This window comes from Sabethes cyaneus, chromosome 3, assembly GCF_943734655.1.
Source record: "Sabethes cyaneus chromosome 3, idSabCyanKW18_F2, whole genome shotgun sequence".
NCBI lineage: Eukaryota > Metazoa > Arthropoda > Insecta > Diptera > Culicidae > Sabethes > Sabethes cyaneus.
Genome location: NC_071355.1, coordinates 161,919,535 through 161,939,434, shown reverse-complemented (window position 1 = coordinate 161,939,434; position 19,900 = coordinate 161,919,535). Strand labels below are relative to the sequence as shown.

General features: G+C 38.3%; 1 protein-coding gene across 2 annotated transcripts in view; it reads left to right on the top strand.

Moving 5' to 3' along the window:
* Nucleotides 1-19,900, top strand: part of LOC128742338 (insulin receptor substrate 1) — a 461,417-nt gene that overhangs the window by 117,482 nt on the left and 324,035 nt on the right. The window lies entirely within an intron of this gene.

Genomic DNA, 19,900 nt, shown 5'->3' with positions numbered 1-19,900 from the left:
TCGCAGTATTGCGCATACCGTGCAGCCCTGGATTGCGTCGGTCAGCGAATTCCTCGTCGACGGAAAAGGTCACCACCACCGCGCGCGCGGTTTCGATTCGAGTCGAATGTTTTGATTTGCGTGCCGTGGAGAATTGGAGCAACAACACCACCACCAACCGGCCATGTTCGGCTGGTCAATGATATTTCATTTGCGCTATTCGTATTGTTCTAGTTTTTTTTCACGCTCCTCTCCAGTAGGCATTATTTCAGCGTTAATCTCATTTTGGCTATTATGATGGGCTGTCGGTTTACAGCAAACACTTACATCATCGCCGCGACGTCGAAGCTTCAAGGTACCCTGCCGATGCCAATGCCAATTTAGCATATGAAGGACGTTGGCTGTGGGATTGAAAACTTCAGGAAAGCGAAACTCACTTGAAAGCGTTTAATATTGAAGTTCTTTATGAAGGCACCGTAAGAACTCTTTGAGAGGAGTGTGGCACTTCTTAATGTGATCTACTTGGAATGGAAAAAGTTCATCTGAGGTATTTCTCAAGCAACTAAAAGTTCGAATTTCACTTAAGGAACGAACTTGGAAGTTCAAATTTGGTTCAAATTTAGTTCCGCAGGACTTTCTTGCTGAACAACCAGACACTATATTTGTAAACCGAACTTCATTCTCTATAAAGTGCCGGTAATATCTGCAGCAACTTGAAAGTTCAATATGCAGTTTGAAAGTTCAACATGCAACTTTAAAGTAACTAAAAGTTCGGATAATGGTGTCTAAGGAAGGTTAATAAGCTTTATGTCTATGGATCTATAGCTTGCTCAGCAGCTTCACCTATAATCAACCGAACTTCAGAGTTGCATTGACTTCGCTGCAAAGAGCGCTAAGCAACTTCGAAAGAAACTTTGTCAAAAATTTATAAAATAGTGCTTTAAGTTCTATTTTTATACCTTTCTGTTTTCTACCTCAGCCTTCTCCTAATTTCTGTAAAGTCGGTTCATGCGATTAAGATAGACCATATGAGTAATTCTCGCTGAAACGGAGCCACTACTGACACGTGGTGTTCTAATATTGGAAGTTTTACGCTTAATTGGTTGAAAATGGTTAAAAAATAGGAATTACACTTTTGATACCTTAAAATAGTAGACCCCTCGTTCGCCGAGGGGCCTAACAGGTTCAAAAAAAGTTGAATTTTAAGCAAACTTTGAGTTCTATATCATGTGATATTTCATAAATTTGCCATGAAACAACTAACAAATGGCCCGGTTTTGTAAAGAAAAAGAAGAGGGCTTTCAAATAGAGTAAAAAAATTTTGGCGACCATCTTGGATTTGGTCGCCATATTAGATTTTATCAAAAAATCGCCGTTTTCACCATGAGCCCCCCAACCGATTTTCATTTTAAGACCACCATTGGAAAGCTGAGAAAAAATGCTACAAGAAATAAAATTAGGTGTGCAATGGCATTTACTGAATAAAACAACCAGTTATTTGTAGCAAGGTTCACAATTTTTTCAAATAATTATTGTGATATTTCCATAATTTGCTATGAAACAAACTATAAACGACACGGTTATGTAAAGAGGAGAGACAGGACTTATAAACAAAGTAAAAAAAATTGGCGGCCATCTTGGATTTGGCGGCCATGTTGGATTTTATGAAAAAATCGTCGTTTTTGCCATGATCCCCCAACCGATTTTAATGTGAAAACTACCATCGGAAAGCTGAGAAAAAATGCTATATGAAACATTCATTAAATTAGGTGTGCAATGGCATTAACTAAATAGCTAGTGCTAAATTAACTAAACTAAATTAATTATCTGTAGCAAGATATTCCATTACATGAGAGTCGTAAACCTTGATACAGATAATTAGTTGTTTCGTTTATTTAATGCCACTACTCGTGAAATTTAATGAATGTTCCTTATAGCCTTTTTTATCAACTTTCCAATGGTGGTCTAAAAATGAAAATCGGTTGTGGGGCTCATGGTGAAAACGGCAATTTTTCCATAAAATCCAAAATGGCCGCCAAATCCAAGATGGCCGTCGATTTTTTTTTCACTTCGTTTATAAACCCTGTCTCTCCTCTTTACAAAATTGTATCGTTTGTAGTTGGTTTCATAGCAAATTTTGGAAATATCACAATAATGATTTGAAAATTGTAAACCTTGCTACAAATAACAAATTATTCAGTAAATGCCCTTGCACTGCTAATTTTATGAATGTTTCTTGTAGCATTTTTCTCAGTTTTCCAATGGTGGTCTTAAAATGAAAATCGATTGGGGGGCTCATGGTGAAAACGGCGAAAACGGTCAAAATTTCAGCCAAATCGGTCAACATTTGCAAATTTGAGACCATTTTTAAGAGTTGTAGAATTGGTTGCTTCTCATATATCACCCGCCTAATCTTACATCGTGTACAAGATGCTCCGTTGCAAGTTTAGGCGGGTGATATATGGGAAGCAACCAATTCTACAACTCTTAGAAAAGGTCTCAAATTTGCAAATGTGACCGATTGAGCTGAAATTTTGACCAAAGTCTTAGGATTGAATATAAAACAAGTGATGTTGAGCTTAGGAATGTGGATCATTTTTAAGGTCACTTTAAGGACCCCTAAAATGAGAAAAATTTTAATTTTTTAGTTAAATTTCATATTTAATTGAAAAAATCTCGTCTAACATAGTAAATGTATATATATCCTGAAATCTTATCCTCTAAGCTTTCCAAAAATGCATAAAAAACTTTGAATTGCCAGGAAAATTATTGAGTTATTCATGTTAGTATGTGTACACCTAGCCAAAAACGTTTTTTTGCAATAACTTGAAATTTTGAGGGAGTTAAGAAGATTTCAAATGTGTTTTTATGATCTACTAGGTGTGACTAACAACGTACACTAGGTCATTTGAGAAGTATTTTTTCCGTGTAACACCGTGTAATTTAATGGTTTCATCGAGAAAAATCAATTTAAATCCGAAAAGAATAAATTAATATTTATTATAAAAATGTGGCGTACTGTCAGGGGCCTGGTTTTGGTTACAGACCAAATTAAACGCTTATAATATTATATTCACCTTTCTGTTAAAACTCATTTCAGGACCGATTATTGCTGACCAGAATAGTTGCAGGACTATAGCGTAATTCTGTTCACATTACATTAAACTACGTTTAGAGACTAATTTTTTTTATTCAGTTGAAGTTATAAACTTTTCCTCGAAAACCTCCCAACATCTCCTGGACATACTGTTGGTCATCCTGAGCAGCTATTTTATTCTACCATCTCGTCATCGTTGCAGCGTTCCGAATCACCTGGCAACTTTCGTTCAGTTTCCGCTTAACAATCGCCCAATATTTGTCGTTAGGGCGAAATTTGGGGACTATGGGGACTAAATCTACCCCGTCGTAAAGGTGCCGCTGGCGTGTCTCTTGGCTGTAGTAACAGCTAGCTATATTTGCCCAAAACTTCCCAGGACCCTTGTGTACTTTGATGTATGGCAGAATGCATTTTTTCATGCATTCTGCTCGCACTGTCATTCAGCTCTTTTCAATGTATCTGGTCCACCGTAACCTACCAACTTCTGGCCATCTCTGCCTGTAGCTCGTGATTCATACACCTTCACCACTAAAGATCGTCTGGAACACCTTCCCCTCGAACACGACAATGGCGGGCATGTGCTCCGTGGGCTGTGGCATAACTTCAAGTTCATAAGGAACTACTGGTTTAATCAGGGATTTGTACATTATCACCGTAGAACGGTGGCGTATTATGGAATAAAGAACTTCTTCCATCCACTCCTTCAAGGTCTAGATCTCTCAAACTTTCCAATTGTGCTTTTGCCAGTGTTTCTTTGTCTGTTTGTTCGTGGTAGTTGTACTTCAGTGGGTTACTTTACTATACTATCGAGTCTCATGATGGGACTGCTAGCTAGGATTTAGTATTCGAAACAACGTCGTTCCTTAATTCAGTCGTCTACTGTGGTTCAGTCGCTGTCGTGAGCCGCTCCTAAAACATGGATTGCCGACGCTGACTAGATTTATGAAACAAAGTTCAGCTTTGCACTAGAATCACCGTCAAGAACTGGGCCACAGAACAGAAGTTGAAGTAGAAATCCAAACACGTACATGCTACTCTCTACAGATACATACTAGCGAACCTGGCGGTAGCGAGTCACTTTTTCCCACGATAACACACGAACGCATACGAATGCACACGAAAGCATGTGAAATCTGCTATGCGATTGGCAGCGAGCGTTCTGCTTATATTGCTGTTATTCGCTTCTATGCTTCTATGCGCTTCCATGATCGACAAACGGCAGAATTAATGCGCCGTTTTGCCATTCACACGCCTGCGTTTATTGCACAATGGGAATATAAAAAGCGTACGCATTCACGCAGTCACAGTCGATTTGCAATCCCCTCTCAAGTACTGTTCAGCTTCATTTGCTTGACTACCCGCTCTACCCGTTTGTTTACACACATCAGTTTTCATTGCTAACCAGCAAAATAGGAAACCGTTCGTAATTTTACAAACACAGACGTCAGAAAGATACTCCGAATGATTGCCTAGTTCATTAGGATGACTTGTTTTAAACTGGCCACTTGAGGTGAAATCTCGGTTATTTGCTATTTTCCGATGAATAATTAAAGATTTGAACAGTACGTCTGAAAGTGTAGGTTTCATGAAGAAGCTGACAATTTTGAGTTCAACTTACTGTACTTTAGTGGCGACGGTCCGTTATCGATCCTGCCCAGAACGAATTACGGTTCACCAGTATTGTCTGGCTACCGTTTTCCAATCCCCTCGAACACCAGCAGAACGAAGAATGGGTGCGAGGTCTACCTCGAAGTCTACGACCTCTTCATGATTCTCTGCTAAAAATTGATTTGCTACTCTTCGTCGGGCATTCTAGCCACGTGCCCAGCCCATTGCAGCCTGCCACATTGTACAACCTTCACTGTATCAGCATATTTGTATACCTGATACAACTCGTGGCTCATGCATCTGCGCCACACTCCGTTTTTCATTTTGCCACCTTTTGCACATTGATTGCAGAGTTTTACATGTTTTTTTTCAAAAACGCCTAGCACACGTCGATCCGTTTCCTTTAGTATCCACGATTCATGTTCGTTAAGGGCCACCGCACAGTAGTTCAAAAGCGCGAAAAGTGGAACTTTTCTCCTAGTATCTTTTGTTTTCATTTTATCATTTAAGGTCTTCAGCACTTTTGTTCGAATGAATAATTTAATTTAATTAAGCTATATTAAATAATTTAGTTTAATTTTATTTAAGTTTTATTTTTCCCTAACTTCACGAGCCAAAGGCGATAACTTTGTAAGAAAAAGTCCTAGAGATTTACAATCTTCTACAAAAACGTGTATTTTGAATCCTTCAATAATCGCCTAGAACCATATATTCCTGTAAAAGGCAACCAGCATAAGTTAAGTATGAAAAATTAATTTTTAAATAATTTCCAAGGGATAGCTCTGCTTTCGATAGAGATAGAAATATCATTTCTTTAGCAAAGTTGTTTGCCTTTATATTTTCCATAACTTCGCCAAAGAAATCATGTGTCTATCTACTAACACAAAAAATGGACGTGTATCGAGCCTTTAGCGAACGCGAAACACATAAAACGTATGCTTGCCGTACTCTCATTTGGGTGGTTGGGGGCAAGCGGAACCCATACAAGTTTATAGTACTCGACTTTTTAGCTTGATTTCATAAATCCGCTTGACCATTTTACCCCATAGGCTCGTGAAGCTACGAAAATTTAAAGCTTGAATATATGATAACTTAGAAAGTAAAAGTCCCAGAGATTTGCGATCTTCTGCAAAAACGTGTATTTTGAGAGCTTCGATAATTACCTAGAACAATGTATTCTTGTAAAATGCAACTGAGAAAAGCTAAGCATGAAAAATCAACTTTTAAAGAAGTTTGAAAAAATATGCGCTATAGTTCAGCACTCGATAAAGATAGAAATTTTATTTCTTCAGGAAAGTTGCTTTTTTTACAATATTTACAACTTTGCCGAAGAAACTATGTCTGTATTTCCTAACACAAAAAAGTTATTTTTTCATTTGCATTTTAGTAAGCGATGACTAACTTTTGACAGTTTTAGATTAAGAGGGATGTTCATACGAACAAAAGTGCTGAAGACCATAAATGATAAAATGAAAACAAAAGATACTAGGAAAAAGTTCCACTTTTCGCCCTTTTGGACTACTGTGCATCGGGAGGATTATTGTTCGGTTGAGCCAGTTTTGCGCGAATTTTCAAACTACTTAACTTCTGCTAGCTGTATAATCCGTAAAAAGCTCAATTCGCGGCTGCAGTTCGTCGTTCTATTTTCCGGTTTACATCGTTGTCAGATGTCACGAACGTCATAAGGTATATGAATTCCTTCACTATTTCATATCGTTCTCCATCCTACTCCACCTCGCCTCACCAATACCATTTGGACTCCCACGTTCCCTGCCAGCAACCATGTACTTCGTATGGCGGTGTTAATGGTAAGTCCCAATCTGGCTGCTTCCCATTTAAAGGTTTCTTCCACTACTCTACGGTTGATTCCGATGATATCGACGTCATTCCTAAAACCAAGAAGCAGTGTTGAAAAGTTCATAGCGGCAAAAAACTCAATGAGATTTCAAGCACATGAAATTTCAACCTTTATCACAAGCGAGAAACTCACATATGAATTTCTTTCGCTATTATACGTGATGTTTCTGTTGCTATGAGATGTGAACCAAATTCAGCTGTGAGCATTTTGTTTAATTCTTCCACAGCTGGCATTTCATGCAACGAACCAGAGAGCAAAAGAGAATCTACCGTAACATCAGCAACGAGAAATGCAGCACACATTCATGAATTAAGATGGCAAACATATTGGCGGAATTTACGTTTTTCCATCGCGGGAATCGACATTTTGTTAACTAGAAAGTAACAAGCCTAATAAGAATTAGATAAACATGTAATTTAAATGTGCGTTTTAATTTAAGTTTGCGATTTATTTAGAGATTTATTCCCTCATACACAGCTACGTATCGCACGAGAGAATGCCTATGCTGTTCAACAAGGAATTTGTATGTATATGTGCATAGCTCCAGGTAGCATTTGAAGCAAAGCAGAATTTGATCAAGCAGGAAGAAATACGTGTGAGTTTTGTGCTTCTTGCTATGAAAACAGAAAAACTCACGCGTGATTTTTTATGCATAGGATCAAGCTGACATGATTCACAGTTAATTTTGATTTTTGATGAATTTTTAGATTTTGAGTTTTTAACATCACTGCGAAGAAGCATGTGAGGTTTCGTGATGATAGTCCCGTTCCTTTCCACGTTTGCTCTTCGTATTGCGCCTTCCAAGGCAATGTTGAATAGCTGCAGTTAGAGAGTGCACCCCTTGCTTTTGTTCATCCAACGTCAGGCTGAGGCCTTACCACTATTCAGCCGCATGATTTTGATGCATTCAGCGTCGCACGAATCTGCGTAACTAGTTTCGTCGGAAAATCAGGCCCTAGCGTTATTTCTCACAGCTCATTTCGTTTGACTGAATCGTACGTCGCCTTAAAGTTCACATACAGATGATGAATCTGCACGTTGTACACCCGGAATTTGTCTAGTAATAGACGCAGGGTAAACATCTGATCCGTCGTGAAGTGATCTTCACGAAAACCAGCTTGGTACTCGCCGGCGAAGGACTCCGCTAACGGTCTCAGTCTATAGAACATGATACGGGAGAGCACTTTATAGGAATTCAGAATTGAGCAATGTAATGCCTCGAAAGTTTGTAAGCTCAAGTAAACCCTAGATTTACCTTAAATAAACCTTAAAATCCGATGAACAGTTATAGTTCCAGGCACGCTAATCAAACTCTTCTAAGATTATTTCACCGTAAAAGCCCCGTACTTTGTTAGGAATAGCAAAACGTGTTCCACTTTTCAAGAAAAAAAATAAGCATTAGAGAACTGCAAAACGAAATGTAATTCAAAATGCATTGTAAGTGGTTTTGTTCTGGATTCATAGCGGGCGAAGGAGAGCCAGTAGAGCAAATAATGCACGGTAGTAATTAATATATGGATTAAAGTTTTTACACCAGTTTTATGTTTGAAAGCTAAATAAGATAATGAGATAAGTAAATAAGATTCTTTAATGGGTTTATAACACATCGTTGAGCTCTTTATCTATCATCATCTCTTCTTCAACTGTGAAACCATCATTCTAAGGTGTTTCCAACTTTTCCAAATCGTATGTGTGAAACGAATTATATTTGACTTTAGAATATTTTTTTTAGGTAGAGTTTTTGCAATGGCATAATGACAATAAGAGTCTTTAGAAAAATGCTGTTTGACAAAGTTGATATTCTGTGTTAACCTTCCGGTTTTTTGCCAGCAATCAAAGCGAATCACGCCCCCTTTGGGTTATGTACGGTCACGGTAACCAAGTGGAACAAATGCAATGAAACCATTCGCCATTATCCACTTTTCAACAGCGTCAAACTGCGCTTCTATAATTATTACCTATCACAATTCCTAATCTAACGTTTTGTAGCTTCTCATGAATCACTTTGTCCCGAGTTCATGCTCGGTCTCACATGCATTAGTTTGCAGCTTTTCCGAGGCAGTTCGAGCAATAGTCGAAATATATTGTATATCTCAGAGAAGAAAAAAAAGGAATGTTCATCGCTCGGTTGCCGACCAGTTCAATGGCTTGAGGGGGCAAAATTGGTCGTCAATTAGCAGCCCCCGGGAACTGCGGTTCTTCATTTCGGTTTCTTAAAACAGCAAACTTTTGAGCGCAGCTCCCGCAATTTAAGGTGGCTAATGAACGTTCGGCAAAGCCAAGAAACGCACAGAACTGAAATGATTTAATTCGATAAAGACGATTACCAAATAGTCGAAACCGACCGAAGTGGGTTCTATTTTCGGGATACCTCTCTGTACGACGTGTGTGTGCAGGAGGGGGATTGCAAGGAAACAGGCGACGATGGTTCCGGCCGGTGGAAAACTTTCCAACCGAATCCGAACGCAAGCGGAACCGAAAGAGCCTCCCGAAACAGGAGGAGGGCATGAGTCGGTCGCCGCCGCGTTAACGGCTTGTTCAAGATTTGTGATAAACAATTTTAATTCGGTTATGGTTCATAAAATCTCCCCCGTACTTTATATTCTATTAGTCGAGCCGAGCACGGCACCATGGTACCTACCACGGAATGGCAAAGAAGGGGCTCTCTCTAATCAGTCGGCACGCGGAATAGGTTGGCTTGCAATTCGGGTTCAGGCGGCTTCTAGGGAGTGCCACAGGCTGCTTGGCTGCCTGCCTGTGTTCTAAGTTTTTCCCATATGCTTTTGATTATTTTGTGTTTGTGTATCGTTTGTTAGCTTGTATCGTTAATTTGTTCGCATATTTTCGAGTAATAAACATGGAAATAAAATGTTTTGAGGCGGATGTTTGCCGTTAAAAAACGATTTTGGGTATATTTATGGAACTGTTTATTAACTATAATTTCAGAGTGCAAGCTCATGGTCCTAATTTACCAATAAATGAGTATGTAAAATTGAAATATATTTAGAAAAATAAAAATAAATAAAAAACAGATAATATTGTTAAAGTTGCCATCTAAATCCGTAGAACTTTTGATGGAAAATTTACTATTTTTTATCAATTGCCATGTAAGGCTTCTAAAATTAGCTCGCTTGGTTTTCTCAACAATGGCATAATAGGTTTACGCGATGTTGGTCTTATCTTTATAGTGTTCCTGCCTGTGAAATAACTACTGTGTTAAAAAAAACTAATTTACATCAAGTAAAATAGCATTTTCTCTTTTAGTTAGCACGTCGCTGGTGCCCTAATTTTCTTATCGATTCGCTAAGGTTCAGGTAGCCTTTTTCTAAATCCCAGCTGTTACATTGGCAGTGCAGTCGGGTAGCTATTTTTTAACGACCATAAAATAATAATCCTTGTTCAACCGATTTTGATTGGCTTCATTCAATTGCACAAGCAACAACAACAACAACAAAAAGTGCAACATCACCAGCCACGCTGAAACAGTCATTAAAACAACATTCACCACCACCCGGTTGTAATAACTTCCAAATCAAGCCAAACCGATTACTGGTTGCCGATATGTAAATTTCGACTGCTAATATGACTACAAAAACGACGACTTTCGTGATTAATTTCACGAGTTGCTGAGTTACTGCAGGAGGATAAAATCAGACCGCTGCTGCACCGTTTTCGAACCAAATAACTGGCCACGCGAAAATCGAATTATGGCAACCGAACTGGCCTGGCCACGCCTGCCCGCCGTCCAGATTACAACGTTTCATTATGCGCAGGCATACACGGCAGTCCTTAGTAATTTAAGTAGGTTCGGACCAAACTAGCAACTAGGCTTCTGCTTAAAACAACTGTTTGGCGTTTTTTGGTTAATGAAATGCATACAACTCAATTGGATTTTTTAGTCACCGTCGTAAAACATCTTTTTCAAGTGGACATCAAATTCTTGATTAACTTCTTGTGCACAAGGGGCATCATGCGAATTCCTGCTTCGCGACCGGAAAGAGGAAATGATTGGGATTTGCATTCGGTTAGTGACTCTCGTCCGTGAACAACACGTTTGACGAGTGCGGCAAGAAGGGTTCACTTCAGGTTAATCGGATGCGACTTCGCGTGCACTGCTCTGTTCCCGCAAATAAACAAAAAAAAAAGCAAATGTCTGCATACGAAAGACTCAACACAACACTCGATTCAGCAAGCACAAAAAAAAAGAATTCCCACAGAAAAAAAAATCCATCTGAGTCGCTACTACACAGGAACCGGCTAATTGGTGGTGATCGCATTCTCTTCGAGGTAACCAACAAAAAACGTACTACTGGTTGGATTGGCTTGAGCATGCAGACGAGTGTCGCGCCAACCCGTCTGTGGGATTTGTGCAGCAGCCGCTCCGAGTTCGTTGAAACTTTGGGGGCGTAATTTTTGGCTGGCTGAAAAACTTCAAAAACATTACCGATCCATTTGTGTTTTAAGAAAAAAATATTTAGTTTTAAAAATCCACGTGAATCTGTGTAAAATGAGCAGGTTGCACGTTATCTGGGTTAGAAAGTGGTCAAATATTCCAGTTAGCTTCATGGCGACCGGGTGCTCAGAGACGTTGCAAATGTAGCTTTCGTACAACGTCTCACGGTGGCCAGATGCCTAAAAACTTCTGCAAGTCTCGTTTATGTATTCGCCCCACACCCAGAAACAAATCGCCGACTCCTTATGGGTTATTGTTATCGATACTTCTTCTGCGTGAGTAAATATGTGTGAAATATTCGAGTTTATCTCATGGCGACCGGGTTCGAAAACAGACACTGAGGTAGCCTGGAAGTCGTAGGCGAAATACGTATCTGTCAAGAATAAAATATACATAGTAAAATTAAATTGGATAAGTTTTCTTTTTATTTAATTTCCAGGTTTTGTATTCTACTAAGACGCTCCAAAAACTTCAGCCAATTATGGTGACCGGTTGACAGAAGTTTTTCAAATTTTTGTTTCCTTTTAAGTTCTACTTAGAATTAATGACGAAAGCCAAGTGTTAGTTTTATCATATACTTGTTACGGGCTTATACACCTCCCATTTGCGGTGAACTTTACATTATCGATGATGAAGCCCCAAGCTAGGGTTAGTTATAAGAATTGTACTGGCTGGAAGTGCGTAATGAAGCCCACACTTCCTGGCTGAATGGCCCACAATTGTGTATGATCAATGATTGCGGACTGACTGTGTAAGATTTTCTAATCGAATGTTTCAAAAATATTGAAATTCGATTTGAAAATCACTAAATTATTAGCGCTTAAACCCAAATAACTTTTTGTGTCTCTCGCATGTTTAGATGTTTGAGAATGACATGCTTTCTTCCTGTAAGACGTAGTCCTACGTCAATCACAAAACTAAGTTATCGACTAAAAATTTTCGCAATCTTCAACACGACAATATTGTGAAAATTCTACTCTAATTGCCCATGGTTGACCTCCATCTCGTTCCTAAACTATAATTTACCTCTTTTTCCCCAACGCCACTCACTAGTCCAATGAAAAATAATTCAATTATGTAAATTGATTGCACCAAATTCTGTGTGAATTAGGTGGAACACCGTTTTGCATTCTAAAAACTTTGCCCCAACAACCGGTCCCAGCCCTAGCCCCAGCTCCAGCCAAGGGATGCCGTTTTCGTTATGATCCTTATTGAGAGCATTGAATATTTTAGCTAGCACACCCGTTGCCCGGATGGTGGAACCCCAATCATCTTTTTCCGTCTCTTCCGGCGTGGGCAAGAAGAGCCTTCAGTCAGAAGAGACATAGAACAGAACCTAAACGGATTACCGCTGCCGATTGCAGCAGTCGTCGACGACGCCGACACGATCAGAATTCAGCACAGGTTTCTGCAACAGTAAACAGTTTCGAAACAGCAGCAGCATAGCAGCAAACCAGGCGCAAACCGCAGTTCCCTGCCTCCAGTAATCAGTGCTGGCAGGTACCACTGCAGGATAGGTACCACACTTTAAAATGTGTGTGCGTGTGTGTGTGGTACAAAACTTAGTTTTCAATTTAGTTTTGAGCGTTCTTTTTCTGTGATTAGTTTTGCCGATTCTATTGTACAGTGTGAGTCCGCAGGTTTAGGTCATATCTACCTATGTGAAGTGTGACCCGTTAATATTGGTATCCGACTGTGCATAATAATGCTAGTAGCAAAAAAAAGTAGATTTTTTTGTCACCCACAATCGTCAGTGACTAATAAAAAGTATTCCTTAACTTTTTATTAATTATCAGTTTATATGAAGAAAACGATTCGAAACGGTCGAACGATTCAACTTCATGGTTTTGTTTTGATTTGTAGTAAAGTCAAACATTGATAATTTTTTATAATGGTAGTCTTTCTAACAAACGAAGGGAATTCAAGAGGAGTAGAAGTAAAGTAATGAAACCAAGGATGTTTTATAGTATCCCTAGAGTGGGACAAGACTTGAAGAGGAAAGAGCGAAAAATTAGATAATAAAGGGTCATTGATGCAGCACTGTCCAGGTTCGTTGTTCGTTACCTTTTACCATGCTAGGGGACCCACGGGTTGGACCAGATTGGTTATGAAGGGAGCTAATTTCAACCGGATTTGTATCCACTTTACTGATAGGCTTCCATGATTCGCCAATATTACGTCAGGCTTGAAAGTTGAAACATGGAAGCCTGGTAAAAGGTGATCTCTATATAACTAATACTGAAATCTCCTATCCTATCCTACTGCAATTATGAAATTACGTGATTTTAAACGATGTTCTAACTGGCCCAGATGTTCTAACTGGCTTTGGAAAATGAAGTCTTTAACTACGCCCGAAACTAATGGAATTTCTTTGCAGGCTTTGATAAACAATCAGTAATGTTCCCAATACTGAAAAAGAGAGATCAATATATGTACCGGATCAAAACTTAAGAACTTTTTAGCGCTCTGCGAAATCATACATTTCCTGGTAGAGCTACCGTTACCAATCCAGTCCAGTTTATCTCATCGTTATGTCTTACCTCCATGCATCAGGGACTACAAATCAACACGATATACGCTGATCTTAAAACAGCCTTCTATAGAGTCAACCACCATATACTGCTTTCCAAACGCAACCATCTGGGTGTATTATCAACCCGTATCTGATAGTTCGATTCGTATTTAACTAATCGCCGACTGTGCGTCAAACTGGGGTCAACGTAATCAGATAAATTCCACAACCATGTTGCTAATTTTCATCACGATGATAGCTCATTGCCAGCTCATCAGCGATTTAAATTTCGTCAGCTGGTAACATTTTCTTATCTTATTCGCTCGCGATGAATCGCCGACGCAAAAGCTGGTGAGAAAAATATGAAAATATGATTACGCTCGCAAATACTCGCTCGGTATCTCTGTCTCACACTCATTGTTCATTGCTGTCAACAAGCGGAGAATGTATTTTGCAATCAAACGTAAACAAGAACATTTTTTGCCAAATTACAAACAAAAAATTGCTCGACCAAATATAAAACGTTATTCAAAGCTTTGATCTTAACTTGTATTTTGGATCCGAACTGGGATCTTGGATACTGACTTGGATCTTGGCTCTTAATTTGAATCTTGCTTGTTGGCGTGAATCTTAACTTATCCCTCTAACGGGCAACACCGTAAAAACGATGCGATCAAGCTAATGGTTATTTTATCATAAAAATAAACACAAAAAACCTTAAGTTCTTCTGGATTATCTGGAGGAGAGCCAGGTAAGAAAAAGTCTAATTTCTCGTCTTCTTTTTTTATGTCTAACGCTCTGCCCAGATATTTTTTCAATTCAGATATATTACAAAATTAAAATAATGCATGAAATTTACTCATAGAATTTTTTTTAGGTCAATCATTTTGTTCTAGATGTCCTTTTCCTTCAAAAGTAAAAAAGGGAATAGTCGCGCATTAATTATTTCTCGTATTTTTCGGAATTTTTGTTTTTGAAAGATGATAACTTTTGAATGCATGGTCAGAATGTTATGATATTAGTATCAAAATGTTAAGAAATCTGTTCTGAACACAATTTGCGTATTGCCAATTAAAAACAAATTTTGTATACGACTCTAGAGCTCCAAAAGCGAAGGCCGTCTATAAACGGTCTTACCCGTTAGAGGGTTATATCTCGGATTTTAATTTGGATATTAGATCATGAATCTTAACTTTTATCTAATATCTTAATTTGGATCTTAACTTGTATCTAGGATCCTAATTTGGCTCTTAGATCTTAACTTCAAGCTTTGGTTTTAACGTCGATCTGGTCGATCTTATACTGGATTTGGTATCTTGATTTGGATCTTGGACCTTAACTTGGTTCGCGGATCTTGGATCTTAACTTGGATCTCAGATAACTTGGATCTTTGGTTCTTAGATCTTAACTTCAAGCTTTGACTTTATCTTGGATTTTAGAGCTGAACTGGGATCTTGGATCTTGACTTGGATCATGGATCTCCACTTAGATTTTGGATCTTTACTTGGATCATGGATCTTAACTTGGATGGATTTTAACTTAGCGTTTGGATCTTAACTTCCCAAGTAACAATTCTAAAGCCACTTGGTTTTACTTGAATTTTATAAAGGTTTTATTGCGGTATTAATCATTACCTCTAGTTTTATTTAGGTATTGCGCAATACCAAGAGGATACGAGTCCAAACACACTTATAGCTAGCTAGAAAACCATAATAAAACTGTTAGTAAAGCAAATTTATTGTGGTTGCTTATATTACCACGTTGAAGCTTGTTAGCTGCACCACGTCTCATATAAACTTACCAGAAGTGTGGCGTAGGAATACAAAATGGCGCACTAATCAAAATTGATCTTATTGCGGTTGCTTGTCAATCCTCAATAAATGTGTTTTATAGAGTTGTTTTATAGAGCTATTAAAACAATAACACTCTGACCAAACAGCTTTTTGCTGCTTTAATAAAGAATACTAAAGTTCAACACCAAAATCATTTTTTATGCGAGGTCATATTGCCATATTCTAGTATTTTGTTTTAGCTCGAAAACAACAATTCATCAAAGCAAAGTGTTAATATCAGTGAAAGTTATTACCAGTCGGTTTTCCTGTCAGAGGAAGCAACTAAAATGATTTTGCTAGAAATTGAGATTGACTAACTGAATATATTTGTTAAAACAACCAGTTCTCGAAAATTATCAAATTTCAGTGGCGCGTTGATTTTATCCACCTATCATATCAATATGCACGATAAAATTAAATGCGCACATGCTGCAAACTAACGGAATTACTTAAAATTTATTAAATAGTCTGTGGGATATTTTATTATGGTCGCTCGAAACCAAATCGATTAGAATAATCTGACAGTAAAACTTTCCCTTTGCTGCACACGGATGTATTTTCAAGTTGGCGAACTTATTTAGCTTTTACCAGAACGAAAAGCTTTGTTAAATTATGGCGTTAGCTGTCAAGCTTAACCGGTTTCATTGCTGCTTTCAGCAGAACGTGATACGACTACTTGAGCTTGTAACCTGATTCTTAAAGATGTTATGAAAACATTTTGAAGAGTAGGCCACTTGGTCAGAAAGCAGTTTTATAGCGGCCATCAAAAAGTTCTGGTGGAGCTCATAGTTTTATTAGCGGTTTAATGCATTTGGCCATGAAAACCACTATACGAACGTAATAAAACTTGGAATTGTTACTTGGGTTGGCTCTTAGATCTCTTAGAACTTCATGCTTTGATCTTAACTTGGATTTTGCATCCTAATTTGGATTTTGGATCTTGGCGTTGATCATGGATCTTAACTTGAATCTTGGATTTTAACTTAGAGATTGGATCTTATTTTGACTCTTAGATCTTAACATGCATCTTGGATCTTGGATGTTAACTTGGATCTCGATTTTCAACTTATATCTTCGATCTTGATTTGGATTTTGGATCTTGACTTGGATCATGGATCTTAACTTGCATCTTGGATGTTAACTTGGATTTTGGATCTTAACTTGGATTTTGGATCAGGAATCTTAGCTTGAATCTAAGATTTTAACTTGGATTTTGACTTGGATTATGGATTGTAACTTGGATCTTAACTTAGATCATCAATCTTAACTTGGCTGTTAGACCTTAACTTGGATTTTGGATCTGAACTGGGATCTTGGATCTTGACTTGGATCTTAGCTTAGCTCTTAGATCTTAACTTGGCTCTTAGATCTTAATTTCAAGCTTTGATCTTTACTTGGATTTTGGATCTTAATTTGGATTCTCGATCTTGACTTAGATCATGGATCGTAACTTGGACCTTGGATCTTTACTTCGATCTTGGATCTTAGCTTCAAGCTTTGATCTCAACTCGGATTTTGGATCTGAACTGTAATCTTGAATCTTGATTTGGATCATGGATCTTAACTTGGATCTTGGATCTTGGATCTTAGCTTAGCTCTTGGATCTTAACTTGGCTCTTAGATCTTAATTTCAAGCTTTGATCTTTACTTGGATTTTGGATCTTAATTTGGATTCTCGATCTTGATCTGGATCTGGATCTTTACTTCAAGCTTTGATCTTAACTCGGATTTTGGATCTGAACTGGAATCTTGGATCTTGACTTGGATCATGGACCTTAACTTGGATTTTGGATCTTGACTCGAATTATGGATCTTAACTTGGATCTTGGATGTTAATTTGAATTTTACTTGGATCTTGGATTTAAATTTGGCTTATAGATATTCACTTCAAGCTTTGATCTTAATTTGGATTTTGGATCTTAACTTCATTCTTGGCTGTTAACTTGGACCTTAACTAGGATCTTGTTTCTTAACTTTGATATTGGATTTAAATGTGGATCTTGGATTTTAACTTGGATCTTAGATCTTAAGCTGGATATTGCGTAGATTTTGATTTAGATTTTAACTTGAATCTTGGATGTATACTTGGATCTTGGATCTTAACTTGATCTTGGTCTTGGTCTTCGTCTTGGTGCTCGTTTTCGTTTTTAGTCTTAGTCTAGGTCTTCGTCTTTGTCTTGGTCTTGATTTCAGGCTTAGGCTTGCAATTGGACTTCAACTTGAACTTGGATTTGGTTTTGAACTTAGATCATGATGCGGACACAGCCTCGGCTATGCGATTGCTGGTCTACCACCTTCCTTTCAGGTGCTTGACCTTACAGAAACAAACATGTAGCCTGTACGGATGTCTTTCCAACAAGGATTTCAAGGTCTGGATTTCCACTGGTGGAGCTTAGACCAAAGAGAAGCAGCTAACGACGAGGTAATAACGTAGATCTTCTTTGGCGAACCTCAAATCTTACATGTTTCATTTTTGCCGAAATTTCATTTTTGTCTAATCGTTGAGAGTCGATTTAAAACTTTAATAGCCTTTGCGGTGGAGCACCATCATTGCATTTGGAAAGGCAAGAAGCACGTATCCTTAAAATTTCAAAAAAGAATTTTGAAAAGTTGATGAGTAATTTCAGCTTTAAAAAATTTGCATGGGTCGTATGGTTTCGTAGGACTATGCGTTGCGGATTTTTGCTTTAAAACCTTGAATAGCAAAGAATTTTTTTCACATTTTCCCATGATACTCGAATACTCATGCTGATCTCGTAATGTGCTTCCTGTTTAAATTTGATTCACTCTACAATTTATGTATGATCTCTTCTCAATTTTCGTATTAACCACATAACCAAAATTCAGTTTATAAGTCTAACAAAATGTATAGTGGTTCTGAAAAAGACCGCGTTATTTTTCTGCTGTTCGCCAGAACCGTCTTCGGAGAAGAAAATTTCAAGTAAATCTTTAGGAAATTCGAATAACTCCATTTGCCCGCATGATCTCAGTTTTAATCCAGTTCAATCCTGTTCCCTCCTCATCCTAACGTGTTCCTTCCTGTCTTATTCCCAAGCTGTAGTCACGACCATCAAGATCAGCGCTCGAAAAAATTGACAGCCCTGCATGCAGGCGAACATAAATCGCATTCAGCAAATACAGTTTTACCCCTGGTAGTATTCTTTTATTTGTCATGGACATGACTACTGAGTTACTGACAGTGTTTATCTTCGTCGGTTTTCTACTATTCAATATAATTCATTATCTCTTATTTATATTTTTCTCAAAACTATTCGTATCCCCATTTAGCACTTTCTTTTATCTTTTTAGAAAAGGATTATAAGACAACCCACATATGTGACTAGAACTTGAAGTATGAAAACAATTACAAGAAACCATATTCAAGACCTCCATACCTGTTTTTTGTAAACTCATACAAATTAGAATGTTAATAGTTTTAGTAATTAAGTAATCTTCATTAATATTTTTTTGTAATTGTTACCTAATTAATTTTTGTTGAAAAGATGAGAGGTTTTATGCCTACGAGAGAAGACACAAAATGATGAATTGCAGTGCTGAATGATTACTCATCTAACATGTCAGTCTATTGTATTTAAAGCAATTGTAGTTCATTTGTCTCGGAACATTCCTAATATTTTTTTACAATATTTCGTAAAATTTGTGGTATGACTTTTGACATGTCGCTTTAAAATCAAATCAAAATCCTTTCATCATCAATTGGCTCTGCCTTTATATCAAACTTCAAACTAAATCAATCCTCTACAAGTTCTCAGCATACTCCATAATTTTGGTAGAAAAAGCATACGTCCAAGAATCAATGTATTTATATTGATATAACAAAACCATTCACTGCGTCTGTTCAATCAGATACATCTATTAATAAACATTATTGATCACCCTATTGCATCCTCTCTTCTTCCTTGTGGTTGACAGTTTCCCCCCTCTATTCAGGGGCGAAACAAAAGTTTCTTCCTAAGTTTCGCAACTGTGCCAGAAACTGATTCTGCTGATGTTGTTTCGGGCACCGTACGTAGCCCAGAATGACACCGTCTCAACAAGCCACTACTGTGTGACGAACTTTGCGTAAATCTGGCAAGCGGTTAAGTTATTCGAGGATGGTATGAGGACCCCATCACCTCGACAACCGTCCGTCCGTCCATCCGTCCATTCGCCTGTCCATCCGTCCGCCGGCTGTTGTTTTGGTTCCGATACTTGGTTCGCAGTTTTTTGCTATGCACCCGCCGCATCAGTCGTCGGCAGGCGAAGGTAAGACCAGGCTCAACTGGCTTACAACAAACATCGACCACCGCACCACCGACCGGCAGGACCAAGTAAATGGCGCGGATGGTCGAGTCAGGAGATAGCAATGTGTGCATCATCGTCGTCGTCGTCGTCGTCGTCGTCGTCTCCGCTGTCGGCGTCGACAACGGCGGTGGTCCCTTTTCTACTTGGATCGGGTCGCCTTTGTTCAAAGTTGGCAAAACATCGATAGTAACAATTATATGGGAAAAGTTGGATCTGTTTTTCGAGTGTGTCCTGAATCGCACCATTGTGTATGGTC